Here is a 22,013-nt window from a genome sequence, read left to right on the forward strand (position 1 = left end):
CCCTGGTGTGGTGTAAGGGGCCTCAATAGCAACTAATGCCCTGGTGTGGTGTAAGTGGCCTCAGCCAGCAGCCACAGGCACTGGTGTGGTGTAAGTGGCCTCAGCCAGCAGCCACAGGCCCTGGTGTGGTGTAAGTGGCCTCAGCCAGCAGCCACAGGCCCTGGTGTGGTGTAAGTGGCCTGAGCCAGCTGCCACAGGCCCTGGTGTGGTGTAAGTGGCCTCAGCCAGAAGCCACAGGCACTGGTGTGGTGTAAGTGCCCTCAGCCAGCAGCCACAGGCCCTGGTGTGGTGTAAGTGACCTCAGCCAGCAGCCACAGGCCCTGGTGTGGTGTAAGTGGCCTCAGCCAGCAGCCACAGGCCCTGGTGTGGTGTAGGTGGCCTCAGCCAGCAGCCACAGGCCCTGGTGTGGTGTAAGTGGCCTCAACCAGTGCCACAGGCCCTGGTGTGGTGTAAGGGGCCTCAATAGCAACTAATGCCCTGGTGTGGTGTAAGTGGCCTCAGCCAGCAGCCACAGGCACTGGTGTGGTGTAAGTGGCCTCAGCCAGCAGCCACAGGCCCTGGTGTGGTGTAAGTGGCCTCAGCCAGTGCCACAGGCCCTGGTGTGGTGTAAGTGGCCTGAGCAAGAGCCACAGACCCTGGTGTGGTGTAATTGGCCTCAATAGCAACTAAGGCCCTGGTGTGGTGTAAGTGGCCTCAGCCAGAAGCCACAGGCACTGGTGTGGTGTAAGTGGCCTCAGCCAGCAGCCACAGGCCCTGGTGTGGTGTAAGTGGCCTCAGCCAGCAGCCACAGGCCCTGGTGTGGTGTAAGTGGCCTCAGCCAGAGCCACAGGCCCTGGTGTGGTGTAAGTGGCCTGAGCAAGAGCCACAGACCCTGGTGTGGTGTAATTGGCCTCATTAGCAACTAATGCCCTGGTGTGGTGTAGGTGGCCTCAGCCAGGAGCCACAGGCCCTGGTGTGGTGTAAGTGGCCTCAGCCAGCAGCCACAGGCCCTGGTGTGGTGTAAGTGGCCTCAGCCAGTGCCACAGGCCCTGGTGTGGTGTAAGTGGCCTGAGCAAGAGTCACAGACCCTGGTGTGGTGTAATTGGCTTCAATAGCAACTAATGCCCTGGTGTGGTGTAGGTGGCCTCAGCCAGCAGCCACAGGCCCTGGTGTGGTGTAAGTGGCCTCAACCAGTGCCACAGGCCCTGGTGTGGTGTAAGGGGCCTCAATAGCAACTAATGCCCTGGTGTGGTGTAAGTGGCCTCAGCCAGCAGCCACAGGCACTGGTGTGGTGTAAGTGGCCTCAGCCAGCAGCCACAGGCCCTGGTGTGGTGTAAGTGGCCTCAGCCAGTGCCACAGGCCCTGGTGTGGTGTAAGTGGCCTGAGCAAGAGCCACAGACCCTGGTGTGGTGTAATTGGCCTCAATAGCAACTAAGGCCCTGGTGTGGTGTAAGTGGCCTCAGCCAGAAGCCACAGGCACTGGTGTGGTGTAAGTGGCCTCAGCCAGCAGCCACAGGCCCTGGTGTGGTGTAAGTGGCCTCAGCCAGCAGCCACAGGCCCTGGTGTGGTGTAAGTGGCCTCAGCCAGAGCCACAGGCCCTGGTGTGGTGTAAGTGGCCTCAGCCAGTGCCACAGGCCCTGGTGTGGTGTAAGTGGCCTGCGCAAGAGCCACAGACCCTGGTGTGGTGTAATTGGCCTCAATAGCAACTAATGCCCTGGTGTGGTGTAGGTGGCCTCAGCCAGCAGCCACAGGCCCTGGTGTGGTGTAAGTGGCCTCAATAGCAACTAATGCCCTGGTGTGGTGTAAGTGGCCTCAGCCAGCAGCCACAGGCCCTGGTGTGGTGTAAGTGGCCTCAGCCAGCAGCCACAGGCCCTGGTGTGGTGTAAGTGGCCTCAGCCAGCAGCCACAGGCCCTGGTGTGGTGTAAGTGGCCTCAGCCAGTGCCACAGGCCCTGGTGTGGTGTAAGTGGCCTGAGCAAGAGCCACAGACCCTGGTGTGGTGTAATTGGCCTCAATAGCAACTAATGCCCTGGTGTGGTGTAAGTGGCCTCAGCCAGCAGCCACAGGCCCTGGTGTGGTGTAAGTGGCCTCAGCCAGCAGCCACAGGCCCTGATGTGGTGTAAGTGGCCCCAGCCGGTCACTCAGGCCCTGGTGTGGTGTAGGTGGCATCAGCTAGCAGCACAAGACATTGGAAAACAGCCAAAAGCAATGTCGTTAATGTGCCCTCATTAATGGGCAGCTGCTTTTGGTCTTTTAATACACCCCTTCTCTGGATCAAAAGCGGTTCAATGACATGAAAATGAAAGGCTTACAGCACCAGGTATTCCCAGGTAGTCTCCCATCCAAGTACTAACCAAGCCCAGCCCTGCTTAGCTTCCGAGATCAGACGAGTTCGGGCGTGCTCAGGGTGGTATGGCCGTAAGCTGCTGGCCCCAGCAAAATGTCTCAATTTATGGATTCAACTGATTAGGTGGCAAGTACCTGAAGTTACGAAGACAATCCTTTAACCATACCTGCATGTTTGCATAATACCCTAACCCAAAGGCTCAGTTTAGCATTTATCTAACAGCACAGGCCCTGGATTGTTGAAGATGGCCTCAGGAACCAGCACAGGGCCTGGTGTGTTGTACATGGCCACAGCTAGCAGCACAGGGCCTGGTTTGGTGAAGATGGCCTCGGCCAGAAGCGCAGGGCCTGGTGTGATGTGAGTGGCCTGAGCAAGAGCCACAGGCCCTGGTGTGGTCTAAGTGGCCTCAGCCAGAAGCCACAGGCACTGGTGTGGTGTAAGTGGCCTCAGCCAGCAGCCACAGGCCCTGGTGTGGTGTAAGTGGCCTCAGCCAGAAGCCACAGGCACTGGTGTGGTGTAAGTGGCCTCAGCCAGCAGCCACAGGCCCTGGTGTGGTGTAAGTGGCCTCAGCCAGTGCCACAGGCCCTGGTGTGGTGTAAGTGGCCTGAGCAAGAGCCACAGACCCTGGTGTGGTGTAATTGGCCTCAATAGCAACTAATGCCCTGGTGTGGTGTAGGTGGCCTCAGCCAGCAGCCACAGGCCCTGGTGTGGTGTAAGTGGCCTCAATAGCAACTAATGCCCTGGTGTGGTGTAAGTGGCCTCGGCCAGCAGCCACAGGGCCTGGTGTGATAGGAGTGGCCTGAGCAAGAGCCACAGGCCCTGGTGTGGAGTAAGTGGCCTGAGCAAGAGCCACAGGCCCTGGTGTGGTGTAAGTGGCCTCAGCCAGAGCCACAGGCCCTGGTGTGGTGTAAGTGGCCTCAGAAGCAAATAAGGCCGTGGTGTGGTGTAAGTGGCCTCAGCCAGAGCCACAGGCCCTGGTGTGGTGTAAGTGGCCTCAATAGCAACTAAGGCCCTGGTGTGGTGTAAGTGGCCTCATCCAGCAGCCACAGGCCTTGGTGTGGTGTAAGTCGCCTCATCCAGCAGCCACAGGCCCTGGTGTGGTAAAAGTGGCCTGAGCAAGAGCCACAGACCCTGGTGTGGTGTAATTGGCCTCAATAGCAAGTAAGGCCCTGGTGTGGTGTAGGTGGCCTCAGCCAGCAGCCACAGGCCCTGGTGTGGTGTAAGTGGCCTCAGCCAGCAACCACAGGCCCTGATGTGGTGTAAGTGGCCCCAGCCGGTCACTCAGGCCCTGGTGTGGTGTAAGTGGCATCAGCTAGCAGCACAAGACATTGGAAAACAGCCAAAAGCAATGTCGTTAATGTGCCCTCATTAATGGGCAGCTGCTTTTGGTCTTTTAATACACCCCTTCTCTGGATCAAAAGCGGTTCAATGACATGAAAATGAAAGGCTTACAGCACCAGGTATTCCAAGGAAGTCTCCCATCCAAGTACTAACCAAGCCCAGCCCTGCTTAGCTTCCGAGATCAGACGAGGTCGGGCGTGCTCAGGGTGGTATGGCCGTAAGCTGCTGGCCCCAGCACAATGTCTCAATTTATGGATTCAACTGATTAGGTGGCAAGTACCTGAAGTTACGAAGACAATCCTATAACCATACCTGCATGTTTGCATAATACCCTAACCCAAAGGCTCAGTTTAGCATTTATCCAACAGCACAGGCCCTGGATTGTTGAAGATGGCCTCAGGAACCAGAACAGGGCCTGGTGTGTTGTACATGGCCACAGCTAGCAGCACAGGGCCTGGTTTGGTGAAGATGGCCTCGGCCAGAAGCACAGGGCCTGGTGTGATATGAGTGGCCTGAGCAAGAGCCACAGGCCCTGGTGTGGAGTAAGTGGCCTGAGCAAGAGCCACAGGCCCTGGTGTGGTGTAAGTGGCCTGAGCAAGAGCAACAGGCCCTGGTGTGGTGTAATTGGCCTCAATAGCAACTAAGGCCCTGGTGTGGTGTATGTGACCTCAGCCAGCAGCCACAGGCCCTGGTGTGGTGTAAGTGGCCTCAGAAGCAAATAAGGCCGTGGTGTTGTGTATGTGGCCTCAGCCAGCAGCCACAGGCCCTTGGTGTGGTGTAAGTGGCCTCAGCCAGCAGCCACAGGCCCTGGTGTGGTGTGGGTGGCCTCAGCCAGCAGCCACAGGCCCTTGGTGTGGTGTAAGTCGCCTCATCCAGCAGCCACAGGCCCTGATGTGGTGTAAGTGGCCTCAGCCAGAGCCACAGGCCCTGGTGTGGTGTAAGTGGCCTCAGCCAGAGCCACAGGGTCTGGTGTGATATGAGTGGCCTGAGCAAGAGCCACAGGCCCTGGTGTGGTGTAAGTGGCCTCAGCCAGCAGCCACAGGCCCTGGTGTGGTGTGGGTGGCCTCAGCCAGCAGCCACAGGCCCTTGGTGTGGTGTAAGTCGCCTCATCCAGCAGCCACAGGCCCTGATGTGGTGTAAGTGGCCTCAGCCAGAGCCACAGGCCCTGGTGTGGTGTAAGTGGCCTCAGCCAGAGCCACAGGCCCTGATGTGGTGTAAGTGGCCCCAGCCGGTCACTCAGGCCCTGGTGTGGTGTAGGTGGCATCAGCTAGCAGCACAAGACATTGGAAAACAGCCAAAAGCAGTGTCGTTAATGTGCCCTCATTAATGGGCAGCTGCTTTTGGTCTTTTAATACACCCCTTCTCTGGATCAAAAGCGGTTCAATGACATAAAAATGAAAGGCTTACAGCACCAGGTATTCCCAGGCAGTCTCCCATCCAAGTACTAACCAAGCCCAGCCCTTCTTAGCTTCCGAGATCAGACGAGGTCGGGCGTGCTCAGGGTGGTATGGCCGTAAGCTGCTGGCCCCAGCACAATGTCTCAATTTATGGATTCAACTGATTAGGTGGCAAGTACCTGAAGTTACGAAGACAATCCTATAACCATACCTGCATGTTTGCATAATACCCTAACCCAAAGGCTCAGTTTGGCATTTATCTAACAGCACAGGCCCTGGATTGTTGAAGATGGCCTCAGGAACCAGCACAGGGCCTGGTGTGTTGTACATGGCCACAGCAAGCAGCACAGGGCCTGGTTTGGTGAAGATGGCCTCGGCCAGAAGCACAGGGTCTGGTGTGATATGAGTGGCCTGAGCAAGAGCCACAGGCCCTGGTGTGGTGTAAGTGGCCTCAGCCAGCAGCCACAGGCCCTGGTGTGGTGTGGGTGGCCTCAGCCAGCAGCCACAGGCCCTTGTGTGGTGTAAGTGGCCTCAGCCAGCAGCCACAGGCCCTGGTGTGGTGTAAGTGACCTCAGCCAGTGCCACAGGCCCTGGTGTGGTGTAATTGGCCTCAATAGCAACTAAGGCCCTGGTGTTGTGTATGTGGCCTCAGCCAGCAGCCACAGGCCCTGGTGTGGTGTAAGTGGCCTCAATAGCAACTAATGCCCTGGTGTGGTGTAAGTGGCCTCAGCCAGCAGCCACAGGCACTGGTGTGGTGTAAGTGCCCTCAGCCAGCAGCCACAGGCCCTGGTGTGGTGTAAGTGGCATGAGCAAGAGCCACAGGCACTGGTGTGGTGTAAGTGGCCTCAGCCAGAAGCCACAGGCACTGGTGTGGTGTAAGTGCCCTCAGCCAGCAGCCACAGGCCCTGGTGTGGTGTAAGTGGCCTCAGCCAGCAGCCACAGGCCCTGGTGTGGTGTAAGTGGCCTCAGCCAGCAGCCACAGGCCCTGGTGTGGTGTAAGTGGCCTGAGCAAGAGCCACAGACCCTGGTGTGGTGTAATTGGCCTCAATAGCAACTAATGCCCTGGTGTGGTGTAAGTGGCCTCAGCCAGCAGCCACAGGCCCTGGTGTGGTGTAAGTGGCCTCAGCCAGCAGCCACAGGACCTGATGTGGTGTAAGTGGCCCCAGCCGGTCACTCAGGCCCTGGTGTGGTGTAGGTGGCATCAGCTAGCAGCACAAGACATTGGAAAACAGCCAAAAGCAATGTCGTTAATGTGCCCTCATTAATGGGCAGCTGCTTTTGGTCTTTTAATACACCCCTTCTCTGGATCAAAAGCGGTTCAAAGACATGAAAATGAAAGGCTTACAGCACCTGGTATTCCAAGGAAGTCTCCCATCCAAGTACTAACCAAGAACAGCCCTGCTTAGCTTCCGAGATCAGACGTGGTCGGGCATGCTCAGGGTGGTATGGCCCTAAGCTGCTGGCCACAGCACAATGTCTCAATTTATGGATTCAAGTGATTAGGTGGCAAGTACCTGGAGTTACGAAGACAATCCTATAACCATACCTGCATGTTTGCATAATACCCTAACCCAAAGGCTCAGTTTAGCATTTATCCAACAGCACAGGCCCTGGATTGTTGAAGATGGCCTCAGGAACAAGAACAGGGCCTGGTGTGTTGTACATGGTCACAGCTAGCAGCACAGGGCCTGGTTTGGTGAAGATGGCCTCGGCCAGAAGCACAGGGCCTGGTGTGATATGAGTGGCCTGAGCAAGAGCCACAGGCCCTGGTGTGGTGTAAGTGGCCTGAGCAAGAGCCACAGGCCCTGGTGTGGTGTAAGTGGCCTCAGCCAGAGCCACAGGCCCTGGTGTGGTGTAAGTGGCCTCAGAAGCAAATAAGGCCGTGGTGTGGTGTAAGTGGCCTCAGCCAGAGCCACAGGCCCTGGTGTGGTGTAAGTGGCCTCAATAGCAACTAAGGCCCTGGTGTTGTGTAAGTGGCCTCATCCAGCAGCCACAGGCCTTGGTGTGGTGTAAGTCGCCTCATCCAGCAGCCACAGGCCCTGGTGTGGTGTAAGTGGCCTGAGCAAGAGCCACAGACCCTGGTGTGGTGTAATTGGCCTCAATAGCAAGTAAGGCCCTGGTGTGGTGTAGGTGGCCTCAGCCAGCAGCCACAGGCCCTGGTGTGGTGTAAGTGGCCCCAGCCGGTCACTCTGGCCCTGGTGTGGTGTAAGTGGCATCAGCTAGCAGCACAAGACATTGGAAAACAGCCAAAAGCAATGTCGTTAATGTGCCCTCATTAATGGGCAGCTGCTTTTGGTCTTTTAATACACCCCTTCTCTGGATCAAAAGCGGTTCAATGACATGAAAATGAAAGGCTTACAGCACTAGGTATTCCAAGGAAGTCTCCCATCCAAGTACTAACCAAGCCCAGCCCTGCTTAGCTTCCGAGATCAGACGAGGTCGGGCGTGCTCAGGGTGGTATGGCCGTAAGCTGCTGGCCCCAGCACAATGTCTCAATTTATGGATTCAACTGATTAGGTGGCAAGTACCTGAAGTTACGAAGACAATCCTATAACCATACCTGCATGTTTGCATAATACCCTAACCCAAAGGCTCAGTTTAGCATTTATCCAACAGCACAGGCCCTGGATTGTTGAAGATGGCCTCAGGAACCAGAACAGGGCCTGGTGTGTTGTACATGGCCACAGCTAGCAGCACAGGGCCTGGTTTGGTGAAGATGGCCTCGGCCAGAAGCACAGGGCCTGGTGTGATATGAGTGGCCTGAGCAAGAGCCACAGGCCCTGGTGTGGAGTAAGTGGCCTGAGCAAGAGCCACAGGCCCTGGTGTGGTGTAAGTGGCCTGAGCAAGAGCAACAGGCCCTGGTGTGGTGTAATTGGCCTCAATAGCAACTAAGGCCCTGGTGTGGTGTATGTGGCCTCAGCCAGCAGCCACAGGCCCTGGTGTGGTGTAAGTGGCCTCAGAAGCAAAAAAGGCCATGGTGTTGTGTATGTGGCCTCAGCCAGCAGCCACAGGCCCTTGGTGTGGTGTAAGTGGCCTCAGCCAGCAGCCACAGGCCCTGGTGTGGTGTAGGTGGCCTCAGCCAGCAGCCACAGGCCCTTGGTGTGGTGTAAGTCGCCTCATCCAGCAGCCACAGGCCCTGATGTGGTGTAAGTGGCCTCAGCCAGAGCCACAGGCCCTGGTGTGGTGTAAGTGGCCTCAGCCAGAGCCACAGGGTCTGGTGTGATATGAGTGGCCTGAGCAAGAGCCACAGGCCCTGGTGTGGTGTAAGTGGCCTCAGCCAGCAGCCACAGGCCCTGGTGTGGTGTGGGTGGCCTCAGCCAGCAGCCACAGGCCCTTGGTGTGGTGTAAGTCGCCTCATCCAGCAGCCACAGGCCCTGATGTGGTGTAAGTGGCCTCAGCCAGAACCACAGGCCCTGGTGTAGTGTAAGTGGCCTCAGCCAGTGACACAGGCCCTGGTGTGGTGTAAGTGGCCTGAGCAAGAGCCACAGACCCTGGTGTGGTGTAATTGGCCTCAATAGCAACTAATGCCCTGGTGTGGTGTAGGTGGCCTCAGCCAGCAGCCACAGGCCCTGGTGTGGTGTAAGTGGCCTCAGCCAGCAGCCACAGGCCCTGGTGTGGTGTAAGTGGCCTCAGCCAGAGCCACAGGCCCTGATGTGGTGTAAGTGGCCCCAGCCGGTCACTCAGGCCCTGGTGTGGTGTAGGTGGCATCAGCTAGCAGCACAAGACATTGGAAAAAAGCCAAAAGCAGTGTCGTTAATGTGCCCTCATTAATGGGCAGCTGCTTTTGGTCTTTTAATACACCCCTTCTCTGGATCAAAAGCAGTTCAATGACATGAAAATGAAAGGCTTACAGCACCAGGTATTCCCAGGCAGTCTCCCATCCAAGTACTAACCAAGCCCAGCCCTGCTTAGCTTCCGAGATCAGACGAGGTCGGGCGTGCTCAGGGTGGTATGGCCGTAAGCTGCTGGCCCCAGCACAATGTCTCAATTTATGGATTCAAGTGATTAGGTGGCAAGTACCTGAAGTTACGAAGACAATCCTATAACCATAACTGCATGTTTGCATAATACCCTAACCCAAAGGCTCAGTTTGGCATTTATCCAACAGCACAGGCCCTGGATTGTTGAAGATGGCTTCTGGAACCAGCACAGGGCCTGGTGTGTTGTACATGGCCACAGCTAGCAGCACAGGGCCTGGTTGGGTGAAGATGGCCTCGGCCAGAAGCACAGGGTCTGGTGTGATATGAGTGGCCTGAGCAAGAGCCACAGGCCCTGGTGTGGTGTAAGTGGCCTCAGCCAGCAGCCACAGGCCCTGGTGTGGTGTAAGTGGCCTCAGCCAGCAGCCACAGGCCCTGGTGTGGTGTAAGTGGCCTCAGCCAGTGCCACAGGCCCTGGTGTGGTGTAATTGGCCTCAATAGCAACTAAGGCCCTGGTGTGGTGTATGTGGCCTCAGCCAGCAGCCACAGGCCCTGGTGTGGTGTACATGGCCACAGCCAGCAGCCACAGGCCCTGGTGTGGTGTAAGTGGCCTCAATAGCAACTAAGGCCCTGGTGTGGTGTAAGTGGCCTCAGCCAGCAGCCACAGGCCTTGGTGTGGTGTAAGTCGCCTCATCCAGCAGCCACAGGCCCTGGTGTGGTGTAAGTGGCCTCAGCCAGCAGCCACAGGCCCTGGTGTGGTGTAAGTGGCCTCAGCCAGTGCCACAGGCCCTGGTGTGGTGTAAGTGGCCTGAGCAAGAGCCACAGACCCTGGTGTGGTGTAATTGGCCTCAATAGCAACTAATGCCCTGGTGTGGTGTAAGTGGCCTCAGCCAGCAGCCACAGGCCCTGGTGTGGTGTAAGTGGCCTCAGCCAGCAGCCACAGGCCCTGATGTGGTGTAAGTGGCCCCAGCCGGTCACTCAGGCCCTGGTGTGGTGTAGGTGGCATCAGCTAGCAGCACAAGACATTGGAAAACAGCCAAAAGCAGTGTCGTTAATGTGCCCTCATTAATGGGCAGCTTCTTTTGGTCTTTTAATACACCCCTTCTCTGGATCAAAAGCGGTTCAATGACATGAAAAAGAAAGGCTTACAGCACCAGGTATTCCCAGGTAGTCTCCCATCCAAGTACTAACCAAGCCCAGCCATGCTTATCTTCCGAGATCAGACGAGGTCGGGCGTGCTCAGGGTGGTATGGCCGTAAGCTGCTGGCCCCAGCACAATGTCTCAATTTATGGATTCAACTGATTAGGTGGCAAGTACCTGAAGTTACGAAGACAATCCTTTAACCATACCTGCATGTTTGCATAATACCCTAACCCAAAGGCTCAGTTTAGCATTTATCTAACAGCACAGGCCCTGGATTGTTGAAGATGGCCTCAGGAACAAGCACAGGGCCTGGTGTGTTGTACATGGCCACAGCAAGAAGCACAGGGCCTGGTTTGGTGAAGATGGCCTCGGCCAGAAGCACAGGGCCTGGTGTGATATGAGTGGCCTGAGCAAGAGCCACAGGCCCTGGTGTGGTGTAAGTGGCCTGAGCAAGAGCCACAGGCCCTGGTGTGGTGTAAGTGGTCTCAGCCAGCAGCCACAGGCCCTGGTGTGGTGTAGGTGGCCTCAGCCAGCAGCCACAGGCCCTTGTGTGGTGTAAGTGGCCTCAGCCAGCAGCCACAGGCCCTGGTGTGGTGTAAGTGGCCTGAGCAAGAGCCACAGACCCTGGTGTGGTGTAATTGGCCTCAATAGCAACTAAGGCCCTGGTGTGGTGTAGGTGGCCTCAGCCAGCAGCCACAGGCCTTGGTGTGGTGTAAGTGGCCTCAGCCAGAGCCACAGGCCCTGATGTGGTGTAAGTGGCCCCAGCCGGTCACTTAGGCCCTGGTGTTGTGTAGGTGGCATCAGCTAGCAGCCACAGGCCCTGGTGTGGTGTAAGTGGCCTCAGCCAGAGCCACAGACCCTGGTGTGGTGTAATTGGCCTCAATAGCAACTAAGGCCCTGGTGTGGTGTAGGTGGCCTCAGCCAGCAGCCACAGGCCCTGGTGTGGTGTAAGTGGCCTCAGCCAGCAGCCACAGGCCCTGGTGTGGTGTAAGTGGCCTCAGCCAGAGCCACAGGCCCTGATGTGGTGTAAGTGGCCCCAGCCGGTCACTCAGGCCCTGGTGTGGTGTAGGTGGCATCAGCTAGCAGCACAAGACATTGGAAAAGAGCCAAAAGCAGTGTCGTTAATGTGCCCTCATTAATGGGCAGCTGCTTTTGGTCTTTTAATACACCCCTTCTCTGGATCAAAAGCGGTTCAATGACATGAAAATGAAGGGCTTACAGCACCAGGTATTCCAAGGAAGTCTCCCATCCAAGTACTAACCAAGCCCAGCCCTGCTTAGCTTCCGAGATCAGACGAGGTCGGGCGTGCTCAGGGTGGTATGGCCGTAAGCTGCTGGCCCCAGCACAATGTCTCAATTTATGGATTCAAGTGATTAGGTGGCAAGTACCTGAAGTTACGAAGACAATCCTATAACCATACCCGCATGTTTGCATAATACCCTAACCAAAAGGCTCAGTTTAGCATTTATCCAACAGCACAGGCCCTGGATTGTTGAAGATGGCCTCAGGAACCAGAACAGGGCCTGGTGTGTTGTACATGGCCACAGCTAGCAGCACAGGGCCTGGTTTGGTGAAGATGGCCTCGGCCAGAAGCACAGGGCCTGGTGTGATATGAGTGGCCTGAGCAAGAGCCACAGGCCCTGGTGTGGTGTAAGTGGCCTGAGCAAGAGCCACAGGCCCTGGTGTGGAGTAAGTGGCCTGAGCAAGAGCCACAGGCCCTGGTGTGGTGTAAGTGGCCTGAGCAAGAGCCACAGGCCCTGGTGTGGTGTAATTGGCCTCAATAGCAACTAAGGCCCTGGTGTGGTGTATGTGGCCTCAGCCAGCAGCCACAGGCCCTGGTGTGGTGTAAGTGGCCTGAGAAGCAAATAAGGCCGTATTGTGGTGTATGTGGCCTCAGCCAGGAGCCACAGGCCCTGGTGTGGTGTAAGTGGCCTGAGCAAGAGCCACAGACCCTGGTGTGGTGTAAGTGGCCTCAGCCAGCAGCCACAGGCCTTGGTGTGGTGTAAGTCGCCTCAGCCAGAAGCCACAGGCACTGGTGTGGTGTAAGTGGCCTCAGCCAGCAGCCACAGGCCCTGGTGTGGTGTAAGTGGCCTCATCCAGAGCCACAGGCCCTGGTGTGGTGTAAGTGGCCTCAGAAGCAAATAAGGCCGTGGTGTGGTGTAAGTGGCCTCAGCCAGAAGCCACAGGCACTGGTGTGGTGTAAGTGGCCTCAGCCAGCAGCCACAGGCCCTGGTGTGGTGTAAGTGACTTCAGCCAGTGCCACAGGCCCTGGTGTGGTGTAAGTGGCCTGAGCAAGAGCCACCGACCCTGGTGTGGTGTAATTGGCCTCAATAGCAACTAATGCCCTGGTGTGGTGTAGGTGGCCTCAGCCAGCAGCCACAGGCCCTGGTGTGGTGTAAGTGGCCTCAGCCAGTGCCACAGGCCCTGGTGTGGTGTAAGGGGCCTCAATAGCAACTAATGCCCTGGTGTGGTGTAAGTGGCCTCAGCCAACAGCCACAGGCACTGCTGTGGTGTAAGTGCCCTCAGCCAGCAGACATAGGCCCTGGTGTGGTGTAAGTGGCCTCAGCCAGCAGCCACATGCCCTGGTGTGGTGTAAGTGGCCTCAGCCAGCAGCCACAGGCCATGGTGTGGTGTAAGTGGCCTCAGCCAGCAGCCACAGGCCCTGGTGTGGTGTAAGTGGCCTCAGCCAGTGCCACAGGCCCTGGTGTGGTGTAAGTGGCCTGAGCAAGAGTCACAGACCCTGGTGTGGTGTAATTGGCCTCAATAGCAACTAATGCCCTGGTGTGGTGTAGGTGGCCTCAGCCAGCAGCCACAGGCCCTGGTGTGGTGTAAGTGGCCTCAGCCAGCAGCCCCAGGCCCTGGTGTGGTGTAAGTGGCCTGAGCAAGAGCCACAGACCCTGGTGTGGTGTAATTGGCCTCAATAGCAACTAATGCCCTGGTGTGGTGTAAGTGGCCTCAGCCCGCAGCCACAGGCCCTGGTGTGGTGTAAGTGGCCTCAGCCAGCAGCCACAGGCCCTGATGTGGTGTAAGTGGCCCCAGCCGGTCACTCAGGCCCTGGTGTGGTGTAGGTGGCATCAGCTAGCAGCACAAGACATTGGAAAACAGCCAAAAGCAATGTCGTTAATGTGCCCTCATTAATGGGCAGCTGCTTTTGGTCTTTTAATACACCCCTTCTCTGGATCAAAAGCGGTTCAATGACATGAAAATGAAAGGATTATAGCACCAGGTATTCCCAGGCAGTCTCCCATCCAAGTACTAACCAAGCCCAGCCCTGCTTAGCTTCCGAGATTAGACGAGGTCGGGCGTGCTCAGGGTGGTATGGCCGTAAGCTGCTGGCCCCAGCACAATGTCTCAATTTATGGATTCAACTGATTAGGTGGCAAGTACCTGAAGTTACGAAGACAATCCTTTAACCATACCTGCATGTTTGCATAATACCCTAACCCAAAGGCTCAGTTTAGCATTTATCTAACAGCACAGGCCCTGGATTGTTGAAGATGGCCTCAGGAACCAGCACAGGGCCTGGTGTGTTGTACATGGCCACAGCAAGAAGCACAGGGCCTGGTTTGGTGAAGATGGCCTCGGCAAGAAGCGCAGGGCCTGGTGTGATGTGAGTGGCCTGAGCAAGAGCCACAGGCCCTGGTGTGGTGTAAGTGGCCTCAGCCAGAAGCCACAGGCACTGGTGTGGTGTAAGTGGCCTCAGCCAGCAGACACAGGCCCTGGTGTGGTGTAAGTGGCCTCAGCCAGCAGCCACAGGCCCTGGTGTGGTGTAAGTGGCCTCAGCCAGCAGCCACAGGCCCTGGTGTGGTGTAAGTGGCCTCAGCCAGCAGCCACAGGCCCTGGTGTGGTGTAAGTGGCCTCAGCCAGCAGCCACAGGCCCTGGTGTGGTGTAAGTGGCCTCAGCCAGAGCCACAGGCCCTGGTATAGTGTAAGTGGCCTCAACCAGTGCCACAGGCCCTGGTGGGGTGTAAGTGGCCTGAGCAAGAGCCACAGACCCTGGTGTGGTGTAATTGGCCTCAATAGCAACTAATGCCCTGGTGTGGTGTAGGTGGCCTCAGCCAGCAGCCACAGGCCCTGGTGTGGTGTAAGTGGCCTCAGCCAGTGCCACAGGCCCTGGTGTGGTGTAAGGGGCCTCAATAGCAACTAATGCCCTGGTGTGGTGTAGGTGGCCTCAGCCAGCAGCCACAGGCCCTGGTGTGGTGTAAGTGGCCTCAGCCAGTGCCAAAGGCCCTGATGTGGTGTAAGTGGCCTCAATAGCAACTAATGCCCTGGTGTGGTGTAAGTGGCCTCAGCCAGCAGCCACAGGCACTGGTGTGGTGTAAGTGGCCTCAGCCAGCAGCCACAGGCCCTGGTGTGGTGTAAGTGGCCTCAGCCAGCAGCCACAGGCCCTGGTGTGGTGTAAGTGGCCTGAGCCAGCAGCCACAGGCCCTGGTGTGGTGTATGTGGCCTCAGCCAGAAGCCACAGGCACTGGTGTGGTGTAAGTGCCCTCAGCCAGCAGCCACAGGCCCTGGTGTGGTGTAAGTGACCTCAGCCAGCAGCCACAGGCCCTGGTGTGGTGTAAGTGGCCTCAGCCAGCAGCCACAGGCCCTGGTGTGGTGTAAGTGGCCTCAGCCAGTGCCACAGGCCCTGGTGTGGTGTAAGTGGCCTGAGCAAGAGCCACAGACCCTGGTGTGGTGTAATTGGCCTCAATAGCAACTAATGCCCTGGTGTGGTGTAGGTGGCCTCAGCCAGCAGCCACAGGCCCTGGTGTGGTGTAAGTGGCCTCAATAGCAACTAATGCCCTGGTGTGGTGTAGGTGGCCTCAGCCAGCAGCCACAGGCCCTGGTGTGGTGTAAGGGGCCTCAATAGCAACTAATGCCCTGGTGTGGTGTAAGTGGCCTCAGCCAGCAGCCACTGGCACTGGTGTGGTGTAAGTGGCCTCAGCCAGCAGCCACAGGCCCTGGTGTGGTGTAAGTGGCCTCAGCCAGCAGCCACAGGCCCTGGTGTGGTGTAAGTGGCCTGAGCCAGCAGCCACAGGCCCTGGTGTGGTGTAAGTGGCCTCAGCCAGAAGCCACAGGCACTGGTGTGGTGTAAGTGCCCTCAGCCAGCAGCCACAGGCCCTGGTGTGGTGTAAGTGACCTCAGCCAGCAGCCACAGGCCCTGGTGTGGTGTAAGTGGCCTCAGCCAGCAGCCACAGGCCCTGGTGTGGTGTAAGTGGCCTCAGCCAGTGCCACAGGCCCTGGTGTGGTGTAAGTGGCCTGAGCAAGAGTCACAGACCCTGGTGTGGTGTAATTGGCCTCAATAGCAACTAATGCCCTGGTGTGGTGTAGGTGGCCTCAGCCAGCAGCCACAGGCCCTGGTGTGGTGTAAGTGGCCTCAGCCAGTGCCACAGGCCCTGGTGTGGTGTAAGTGGCCTGAGCAAGAGCCACAGGCCCTGGTGTGGTGTAAGTGGCCTCAGCCAGCAGCCACAGGCCCTGGTGTGGTGTAAGTGGCCTGAGCAAGAGCCACAGGCCCTGGTGTGGTGTAAGTGGCCTCAGCCAGAAGCCACAGGCACTGGTGTGGTGTAAGTGCCCTCAGCCAGCAGCCACAGGCCCTGGTGTGGTGTAAGTGACCTCAGCCAGCAGCCACAGGCCCTGGTGTGGTGTAAGTGGCCTCAGCCAGCAGCCACAGGCCCTGGTGTGGTGTAAGTGGCCTCAGCCAGTGCCACAGGCCCTGGTGTGGTGTAAGTGGCCTGAGCAAGAGTCACAGACCCTGGTGTGGTGTAATTGGCCTCAATAGCAACTAATGCCCTGGTGTGGTGTAGGTGGCCTCAGCCAGCAGCCACAGGCCCTGATGTGGTGTAAGTGGCCCCAGCCGGTCACTCAGGCCCTGGTGTGGTGTAGGTGGCATCAGCTAGCAGCACAAGACATTGGAAAAGAGCCAAAATCAATGTCGTTAATGTGCCCTCATTAATGGGCAGCTGCTTTTGGTCTTTTAATACACCCCTTCTCTGGATCAAAAGCGGTTCAATGACATGAAAATGAAAGGCTTACAGCACCAGGTATTCCCAGGTAGTCTCCCATCCAAGTACTAACCAAGCCCAGCCCTGCTTAGCTTCCGAGATCAGACGAGGTCGGGCATGCTCAGGGTGGTATGGCCGTAAGCTGCTGGCCCCAGCACAATGTCTCAATTTATGGATTCAACTGATTAGGTGGCAAGTACCTGAAGTTACGAAGACAATCCTTTAACCATACCTGCATGTTTGCATAATACCCTAACCCAAAGGCTCAGTTTAGCATTTATCTAACAGCACAGGCCCTGGATTGTTGAAGATGGCCTCAGGAACCAGCACAGGGCCTGGTGTGTTGTACATGGCCACAGCTAGGAGCACAGGGCCTGGTTTGGTGAAGATGGCCTCGGCCAGAAGCGCAGGGCCTGGTGTGATGTGAGTGGCCTGAGCAAGAGCCACAGGCCCTGGTGTGGTGTAAGTGGCCTCAGCCAGAAGCCACAGGCACTGGTGTGGTGTAAGTGGCCTCAGCCAGCAGCCACAGGCCCTGGTGTGGTGTAAGTGGCCTCAGCCAGCAGCCACAGGCCCTGGTGTGGTGTAAGTGGCCTCAGCCAGCAGCCACAGGCCCTGGTGTGGTGTAAGTGGCCTCAGCCAGTGCCACAGGCCCTGGTGTGGTGTAAGTGGCCTGAGCAAGAGTCACAGACCCTGGTGTGGTGTAATTGGCCTCAATAGCAACTAATGCCCTGGTGTGGTGTAGGTGGCCTCAGCCAGCAGCCACAGGCCCTGGTGTGGTTTAAGTGGCCTCAGCCAGTGCCACAGGCCCTGGTGTGGTGTAAGTGGCCTGAGCAAGAGCCACAGGCCCTGGTGTGGTGTAAGTGGCCTCAGCCAGCAGCCACAGGCCCTGGTGTGGTGTAAGTGGCCTCAGCCAGCAGCCACAGGCCCTGGTGTAGTGTAAGTGGCCTCAGCCAGTGCCACAGGCCCTGGTGTGGTGTAAGTGGCCTGAGCAAGAGCCACAGACCCTGGTGTGGTGTAAGTGGCCTCAATAGCAACTAATGCCCTGGTGTGGTGTAGGTGGCCTCAGCCAGCAGCCACAGGCCCTGGTGTGGTGTAAGTGGCCTCAGCCAGCAGCCACAGGCCCTGGTGTGGTGTAAGTGACCTCAGCCAGCAGCCACAGGCCCTGGTGTGGTGTAAGTGGCCTCAGCCAGCAGCCACAGGCACTGGTGTGGTGTAAGTGGCCTCAGCCAGCAGCCACAGGCCCTGGTGTGGTGTAAGTGGCCTGAGCCAGCAGCCACAGGCCCTGGTGTGGTGTAAGTGGCCTCAGCCAGAAGCCACAGGCACTGGTGTGGTGTAAGTGCCCTCAGCCAGCAGCCACAGGCCCTGGTGTGGTGTAAGTGACCTCAGCCAGCAGCCACAGGCCCTGGTGTGGTGTAAGTGGCCTCAGCCAGCAGCCACAGGCCCTGGTGTGGTGTAAGTGGCCTCAGCCAGTGCCACAGGCCCTGGTGTGGTGTAAGTGGCCTGAGCAAGAGTCACAGACCCTGGTGTGGTGTAATTGGCCTCAATAGCAACTAATGCCCTGGTGTGGTGTAGGTGGCCTCAGCCTGCAGCCACAGGCCCTGATGTGGTGTAAGTGGCCTCAGCCAGCAGCCACAGGCCCTGGTGTGGTGTAAGTGGCCTCAGCCAGCAGCCACAGGCCCTGATGTGGTGTAAGTGGCCCCAGCCGGTCACTCAGGCCCTGGTGTGGTGTAGGTGGCATCAGCTAGCAGCACAAGACATTGTAAAACAGCCAAAAGCAATGTCGTTAATGTGCCATCATTAATGGGCAGCTGCTTTTGGTCTTTTAATACACCCCTTCTCTGGATCAAAAGCGGTTCAATGACATGAAAATGAAAGGCTTACAGCACCAGGTAGTCTCCCATCCAAGTACAAACCAAGCCCAGCCCTGCTTAGCTTCCGAGATCAGACGAGGTCGGGCGTGCTCAGGGTGGTATGGCCGTAAGCTGCTGGCCCCAGCACAATGTCTCAATTTATGGATTCAACTGATTAGGTGGCAAGTACCTGAAGTTACGAAGACAATCCTTTAACCATACCTGCATGTTTGCATAATACCCTAACCCAAAGGCTCAGTTTAGCATTTATCTAACAGCACAGGCCATGGATTGTTGAAGATGGCCTCAGGAACCAGCACAGGGCCTGGTGTGTTGTACATGGCCACAGCTAGCAGCACAGGGCCTGGTTTGGTGAAGATGGCCTCGGCCAGAAGCGCAGGGCCTGGTGTGATGTGAGTGGCCTGAGCAAGAGCCACAGGCCCTGGTGTGGTGTAAGTGGCCTCAGCCAGAAGCCACAGGCACTGGTGTGGTGTAAGTGGCCTCAGCCAGCAGCCACAGGCCCTGGTGTGGTGTAAGTGGCCTCAGCCAGCAGCCACAGGCCCTGGTGTGGTGTAAGTGGCCTCAGCCAGCAGCCACAGGCCCTGGTGTGGTGTAAGTGGCCTCAGCCAGAGCCACAGGCCCTGGTGTGGTGTAAGTGGCCTCAGCCACTGCCACAGGCCCTGGTGTGGTGTAAGTGGCCTGAGCAAGAGCCAAAGACCCTGGTGTGGTGTAATTGGCCTCAATACCAACTAATGCCCTGGTGTGGTGTAGGTGGCCTCAATAGCAACTAATGCCCTGGTGTGGTGTAAGTGGCCTCAGCCAGCAGCCACAGGCCCTGGTGTGGTGTAAGTGGCTTGAGCAAGAGCCACAGACCCTGGTGTGGTGTAATTGGCCTCAATAGCAACTAAGGCCCTGGTGTGGTGTAGGTGGCCTCAGCCAGCAGCCACAGGCCCTGGTGTGGTGTAAGTGGCCTCAGCCAGCAGCCACAGGCCCTGGTGTGGTGTAAGTGGCCTCAGCCAGCAGCCACAGGCCCTGATGTGGTGTAAGTGGCCCCAGCCGGTCACTCAGGCCCTGGTGTGGTGTAGGTGGCATCAGCTAGCAGCACAAGACATTGGAAAACAGCCAAAAGCAATGTCGTTAATGTGCCCTCATTAATGGGCAGCTGCTTTTGGTCTTTTAATACACCCCTTCTCTGGATCAAAAGCGGTTCAGTGACATGAAAATGAAATGCTTACAGCACCAGGTATTCCCAGGCGGTCTCCCATCCAAGTACTAACCAAGCCCAGCCCTGCTTAGCTTCCGAGATCAGACGAGGTCGGGCGTGCTCAGGGTGGTATGGCCGTAAGCTGCTGGCCCCAGCACAATGTCTCAATTTATGGATTCAACTGATTAGGTGGCAAGTACCTGAAGTTACGAAGACAATCCTTTAACCATACCTGCATTTTTGCATAATACCCTAACCCAAAGGCTCAGTTTAGCATTTATCTAACAGCACAGGCCCTGGATTGTTGAAGATGGCCTCAGGAACCAGCACAGGGCCTGGTGTGTTGTACATGGCCACAGCAAGCAGCACAGGGCCAGGTTTGGTGAAGATGGCCTCGGCCAGAAGCACAGGGTCTGGTGTGATATGAGTGGCCTGAGCAAGAGCCACAGGCCCTGGTGTGGTGTAAGTGGCCTCAGCCAGAAGCCACAGGCCCTGGTGTGGTGTAGGTGGCCTCAGCCAGCAGCCACAGGCCCTTGTGTGGTGTAAGTGGCCTCAGCCAGCAGCCACAGGCCCTGGTGTGGTGTAAGTGGCCTCAGCCAGCAGCCACAGGCCCTGGTGTGGTGTAATTGGCCTCAATAGCAACTAAGGCCCTGGTGTGGTGTAAGTGGCCTCAGCCAGCAGCCACAGGCCCTGGTGTGGTGTAAGTGGCCTCAGCCAGTGCCACAGGCCCTGGTGTGGTGTAAGGGGCCTCAATAGCAACTAATGCCCTGGTGTGGTGTAAGTGGCCTCAGCCAGCAGCCACAGGCACTGGTGTGGTGTACGTGCCCTCAACAAGCAGCCACAGGCCCTGGTGTGGTGTAAGTGGCCTCAGCCAGCAGCCACAGGCCCTGGTGTGGTGTAAGTGGCCTCAGCCAGCAGCCACAGGCCCTGGTGTGGTGTAAGTGGCCCAAGCAAGAGCCACAGGCCCTGGTGTGGTGTAAGTGGCCTCAGCCAGAAGCCACAGGCACTGGTGTGGTGTAAGTGCCCTCAGCCAGCAGCCACAGGCCCTGGTGTGGTGTAAGTGACCTCAGCCAGCAGCCACAGGCCCTGGTGTGGTGTAAGTGGCCTCAGCCAGCAGCCACAGGCCCTGGTGTGGTGTAAGTGGCCTCAGCCAGTGCCACAGGCACTGGTGTGGTGTAAGTGGCCTGAGCAAGAGTCACAGACCCTGGTGTGGTGTAATTGGCCTCAATAGCAACTAATGCCCTGGTGTGGTGTAGGTGGCCTCAGCCAGCAGCCACAGGCCCTGGTGTGTTGTAAGTGGCCTCAGTCAGTGCCACAGGCCCTGGTGTGGTGTAAGTGGCCTGAGCAAGAGCCACAGACCCTCGTGTGGTGTAATTGGCCTCAATAGCAACTAATGCCCTGGTGTGGTGTAAGTGGCCTCAGCCAGCAGCCACAGGCCCTGGTGTGGTGTAAGTGGCCTCAGAAGCAAATAAGGCCGTATTGTGGTGTATGTGGCCTCAGCCAGGAGCCACAGGCCCTGGTGTGGTGTAAGTGGCCTGAGCAAGAGCCACAGACCCTGGTGTGGTGTAAGTGGCCTCAGCCAGCAGCCACAGGCCTTGGTGTGGTGTAAGTCGCCTCAGCCAGAAGCCACAGGCACTGGTGTGGTGTAAGTGGCCTCAGCCAGCAGCCACAGGCCCTGGTGTGGTGTAAGTGGCCTGAGCAAGAGCCACAGGCCCTGGTGTGGTGTAATTGGCCTCAATAGCAACTAAGGCCCTGGTGTGGTGTAAGTGGCCTCATCCAGAGCCACAGGCCCTGGTGTGGTGTAAGTGGCCTCAGAAGCAAATAAGGCCGTGGTGTGGTGTAAGTGGCCTCAGCCAGAAGCCACAGGCACTGGTGTGGTGTAAGTGGCCTCAGCCAGCAGCCACAGGCCCTGGTGTGGTGTAATTGACTTCAGCCAGTGCCACAGGCCCTGGTGTGGTGTAAGTGGCCTGAGCAAGAGCCACCGACCCTGGTGTGGTGTAATTGGCCTCAATAGCAACTAATGCCCTGGTCTGGTGTAGGTGGCCTCAGCCAGCAGCCACAGGCCCTGGTGTGGTGTAAGTGGCCTCAGCCAGTGCCACAGGCCCTGGTGTGGTGTAAGGGGCCTCAATAGCAACTAATGCCCTGGTGTGGTGTAAGTGGCCTCAGCCAACAGCCACAGGCACTGGTGTGGTGTAAGTGCCCTCAGCCAGCAGCCATAGGCCCTGGTGTGGTGTAAGTGGCCTCAGCCAGCAGCCACAGGCCCTGGTGTGGTGTAAGTGGCCTGAGCAAGAGCCACAGGCACTGGTGTGGTGTAAGTGCCCTCAGCCAGCAGCCACAGGCCCTGGTGTGGTGTAAGTGGCCTCAGCCAGCAGCCACAGGCCCTGGTGTGGTGTAAGTGGCCTCAGCCAGCAGCCACAGGCCATGGTGTGGTGTAAGTGGCCTCAGCCAGCAGCCACAGGCCCTGGTGTGGTGTAAGTGGCCTCAGCCAGCAGCCACAGGCCCTGGTGTGGTGTAAGTGGCCTCAGCCAGAGCCACAGGCCCTGGTATAGTGTAAGTGGCCTCAACCAGTGCCACAGGCCCTGGTGGGGTGTAAGTGGCCTGAGCAAGAGCCACAGACCCTGGTGTGGTGTAATTGGCCTCAATAGCAACTAATGCCCTGGTGTGGTGTAGGTGGCCTCAGCCAGCAGCCACAGGCCCTGGTGTGGTGTAAGTGGCCTCAGCCAGTGCCACAGGCCCTGGTGTGGTGTAAGGGGCCTCAATAGCAACTAATGCCCTGGTGTGGTGTAGGTGGCCTCAGCCAGCAGCCACAGGCCCTGGTGTGGTGTAAGTGGCCTCAGCCAGTGCCAAAGGCCCT

General features: G+C 57.6%; 9 non-coding genes and 3 pseudogenes across 9 annotated transcripts; all 12 read right to left on the reverse strand.

Annotated features, from left to right (window-relative positions):
• Positions 1-2,283: 2,283 nt before the first annotated feature.
• On the reverse strand, positions 2,284-2,402 carry LOC145426745 (5S ribosomal RNA). The gene has a single exon (XR_013907461.1). It is a non-coding gene; the product is annotated as a 5S ribosomal RNA (ribosomal RNA).
• A 1,368-nt stretch (positions 2,403-3,770) lies between these two features.
• On the reverse strand, positions 3,771-3,889 carry LOC145426798 (5S ribosomal RNA). The gene has a single exon (XR_013907516.1). It is a non-coding gene; the product is annotated as a 5S ribosomal RNA (ribosomal RNA).
• Positions 3,890-5,066: 1,177 nt separating this feature from the next.
• Positions 5,067-5,185, reverse strand: LOC145427060 (5S ribosomal RNA). The gene has a single exon (XR_013907784.1). It is a non-coding gene; the product is annotated as a 5S ribosomal RNA (ribosomal RNA).
• Positions 5,186-6,401: 1,216 nt separating this feature from the next.
• LOC145427444 (5S ribosomal RNA) lies at positions 6,402-6,520 on the reverse strand (annotated as a pseudogene).
• Positions 6,521-7,415: 895 nt separating this feature from the next.
• Positions 7,416-7,534, reverse strand: LOC145426624 (5S ribosomal RNA). The gene has a single exon (XR_013907334.1). It is a non-coding gene; the product is annotated as a 5S ribosomal RNA (ribosomal RNA).
• A 1,373-nt stretch (positions 7,535-8,907) lies between these two features.
• Positions 8,908-9,026, reverse strand: LOC145426549 (5S ribosomal RNA). Its single transcript, XR_013907259.1, has one exon. It is a non-coding gene; the product is annotated as a 5S ribosomal RNA (ribosomal RNA).
• Positions 9,027-10,122: 1,096 nt separating this feature from the next.
• On the reverse strand, positions 10,123-10,241 carry LOC145427088 (5S ribosomal RNA). Its single transcript, XR_013907812.1, has one exon. It is a non-coding gene; the product is annotated as a 5S ribosomal RNA (ribosomal RNA).
• A 1,095-nt stretch (positions 10,242-11,336) lies between these two features.
• Positions 11,337-11,455, reverse strand: LOC145426799 (5S ribosomal RNA). Its single transcript, XR_013907517.1, has one exon. It is a non-coding gene; the product is annotated as a 5S ribosomal RNA (ribosomal RNA).
• Positions 11,456-13,335: 1,880 nt separating this feature from the next.
• On the reverse strand, positions 13,336-13,454 carry LOC145427390 (5S ribosomal RNA; annotated as a pseudogene).
• A 2,675-nt stretch (positions 13,455-16,129) lies between these two features.
• On the reverse strand, positions 16,130-16,248 carry LOC145426696 (5S ribosomal RNA). Its single transcript, XR_013907407.1, has one exon. It is a non-coding gene; the product is annotated as a 5S ribosomal RNA (ribosomal RNA).
• Positions 16,249-17,979: 1,731 nt separating this feature from the next.
• Positions 17,980-18,088, reverse strand: LOC145427482 (5S ribosomal RNA; annotated as a pseudogene).
• A 1,095-nt stretch (positions 18,089-19,183) lies between these two features.
• On the reverse strand, positions 19,184-19,302 carry LOC145426400 (5S ribosomal RNA). The gene has a single exon (XR_013907110.1). It is a non-coding gene; the product is annotated as a 5S ribosomal RNA (ribosomal RNA).
• Between the last annotated feature and the right edge of the window lie 2,711 nt (positions 19,303-22,013).

Source organism: Astatotilapia calliptera, chromosome 3 (assembly GCF_964374335.1).
Source record: "Astatotilapia calliptera chromosome 3, fAstCal68.1, whole genome shotgun sequence".
In the NCBI taxonomy this organism is placed as follows: domain Eukaryota; kingdom Metazoa; phylum Chordata; class Actinopteri; order Cichliformes; family Cichlidae; genus Astatotilapia; species Astatotilapia calliptera.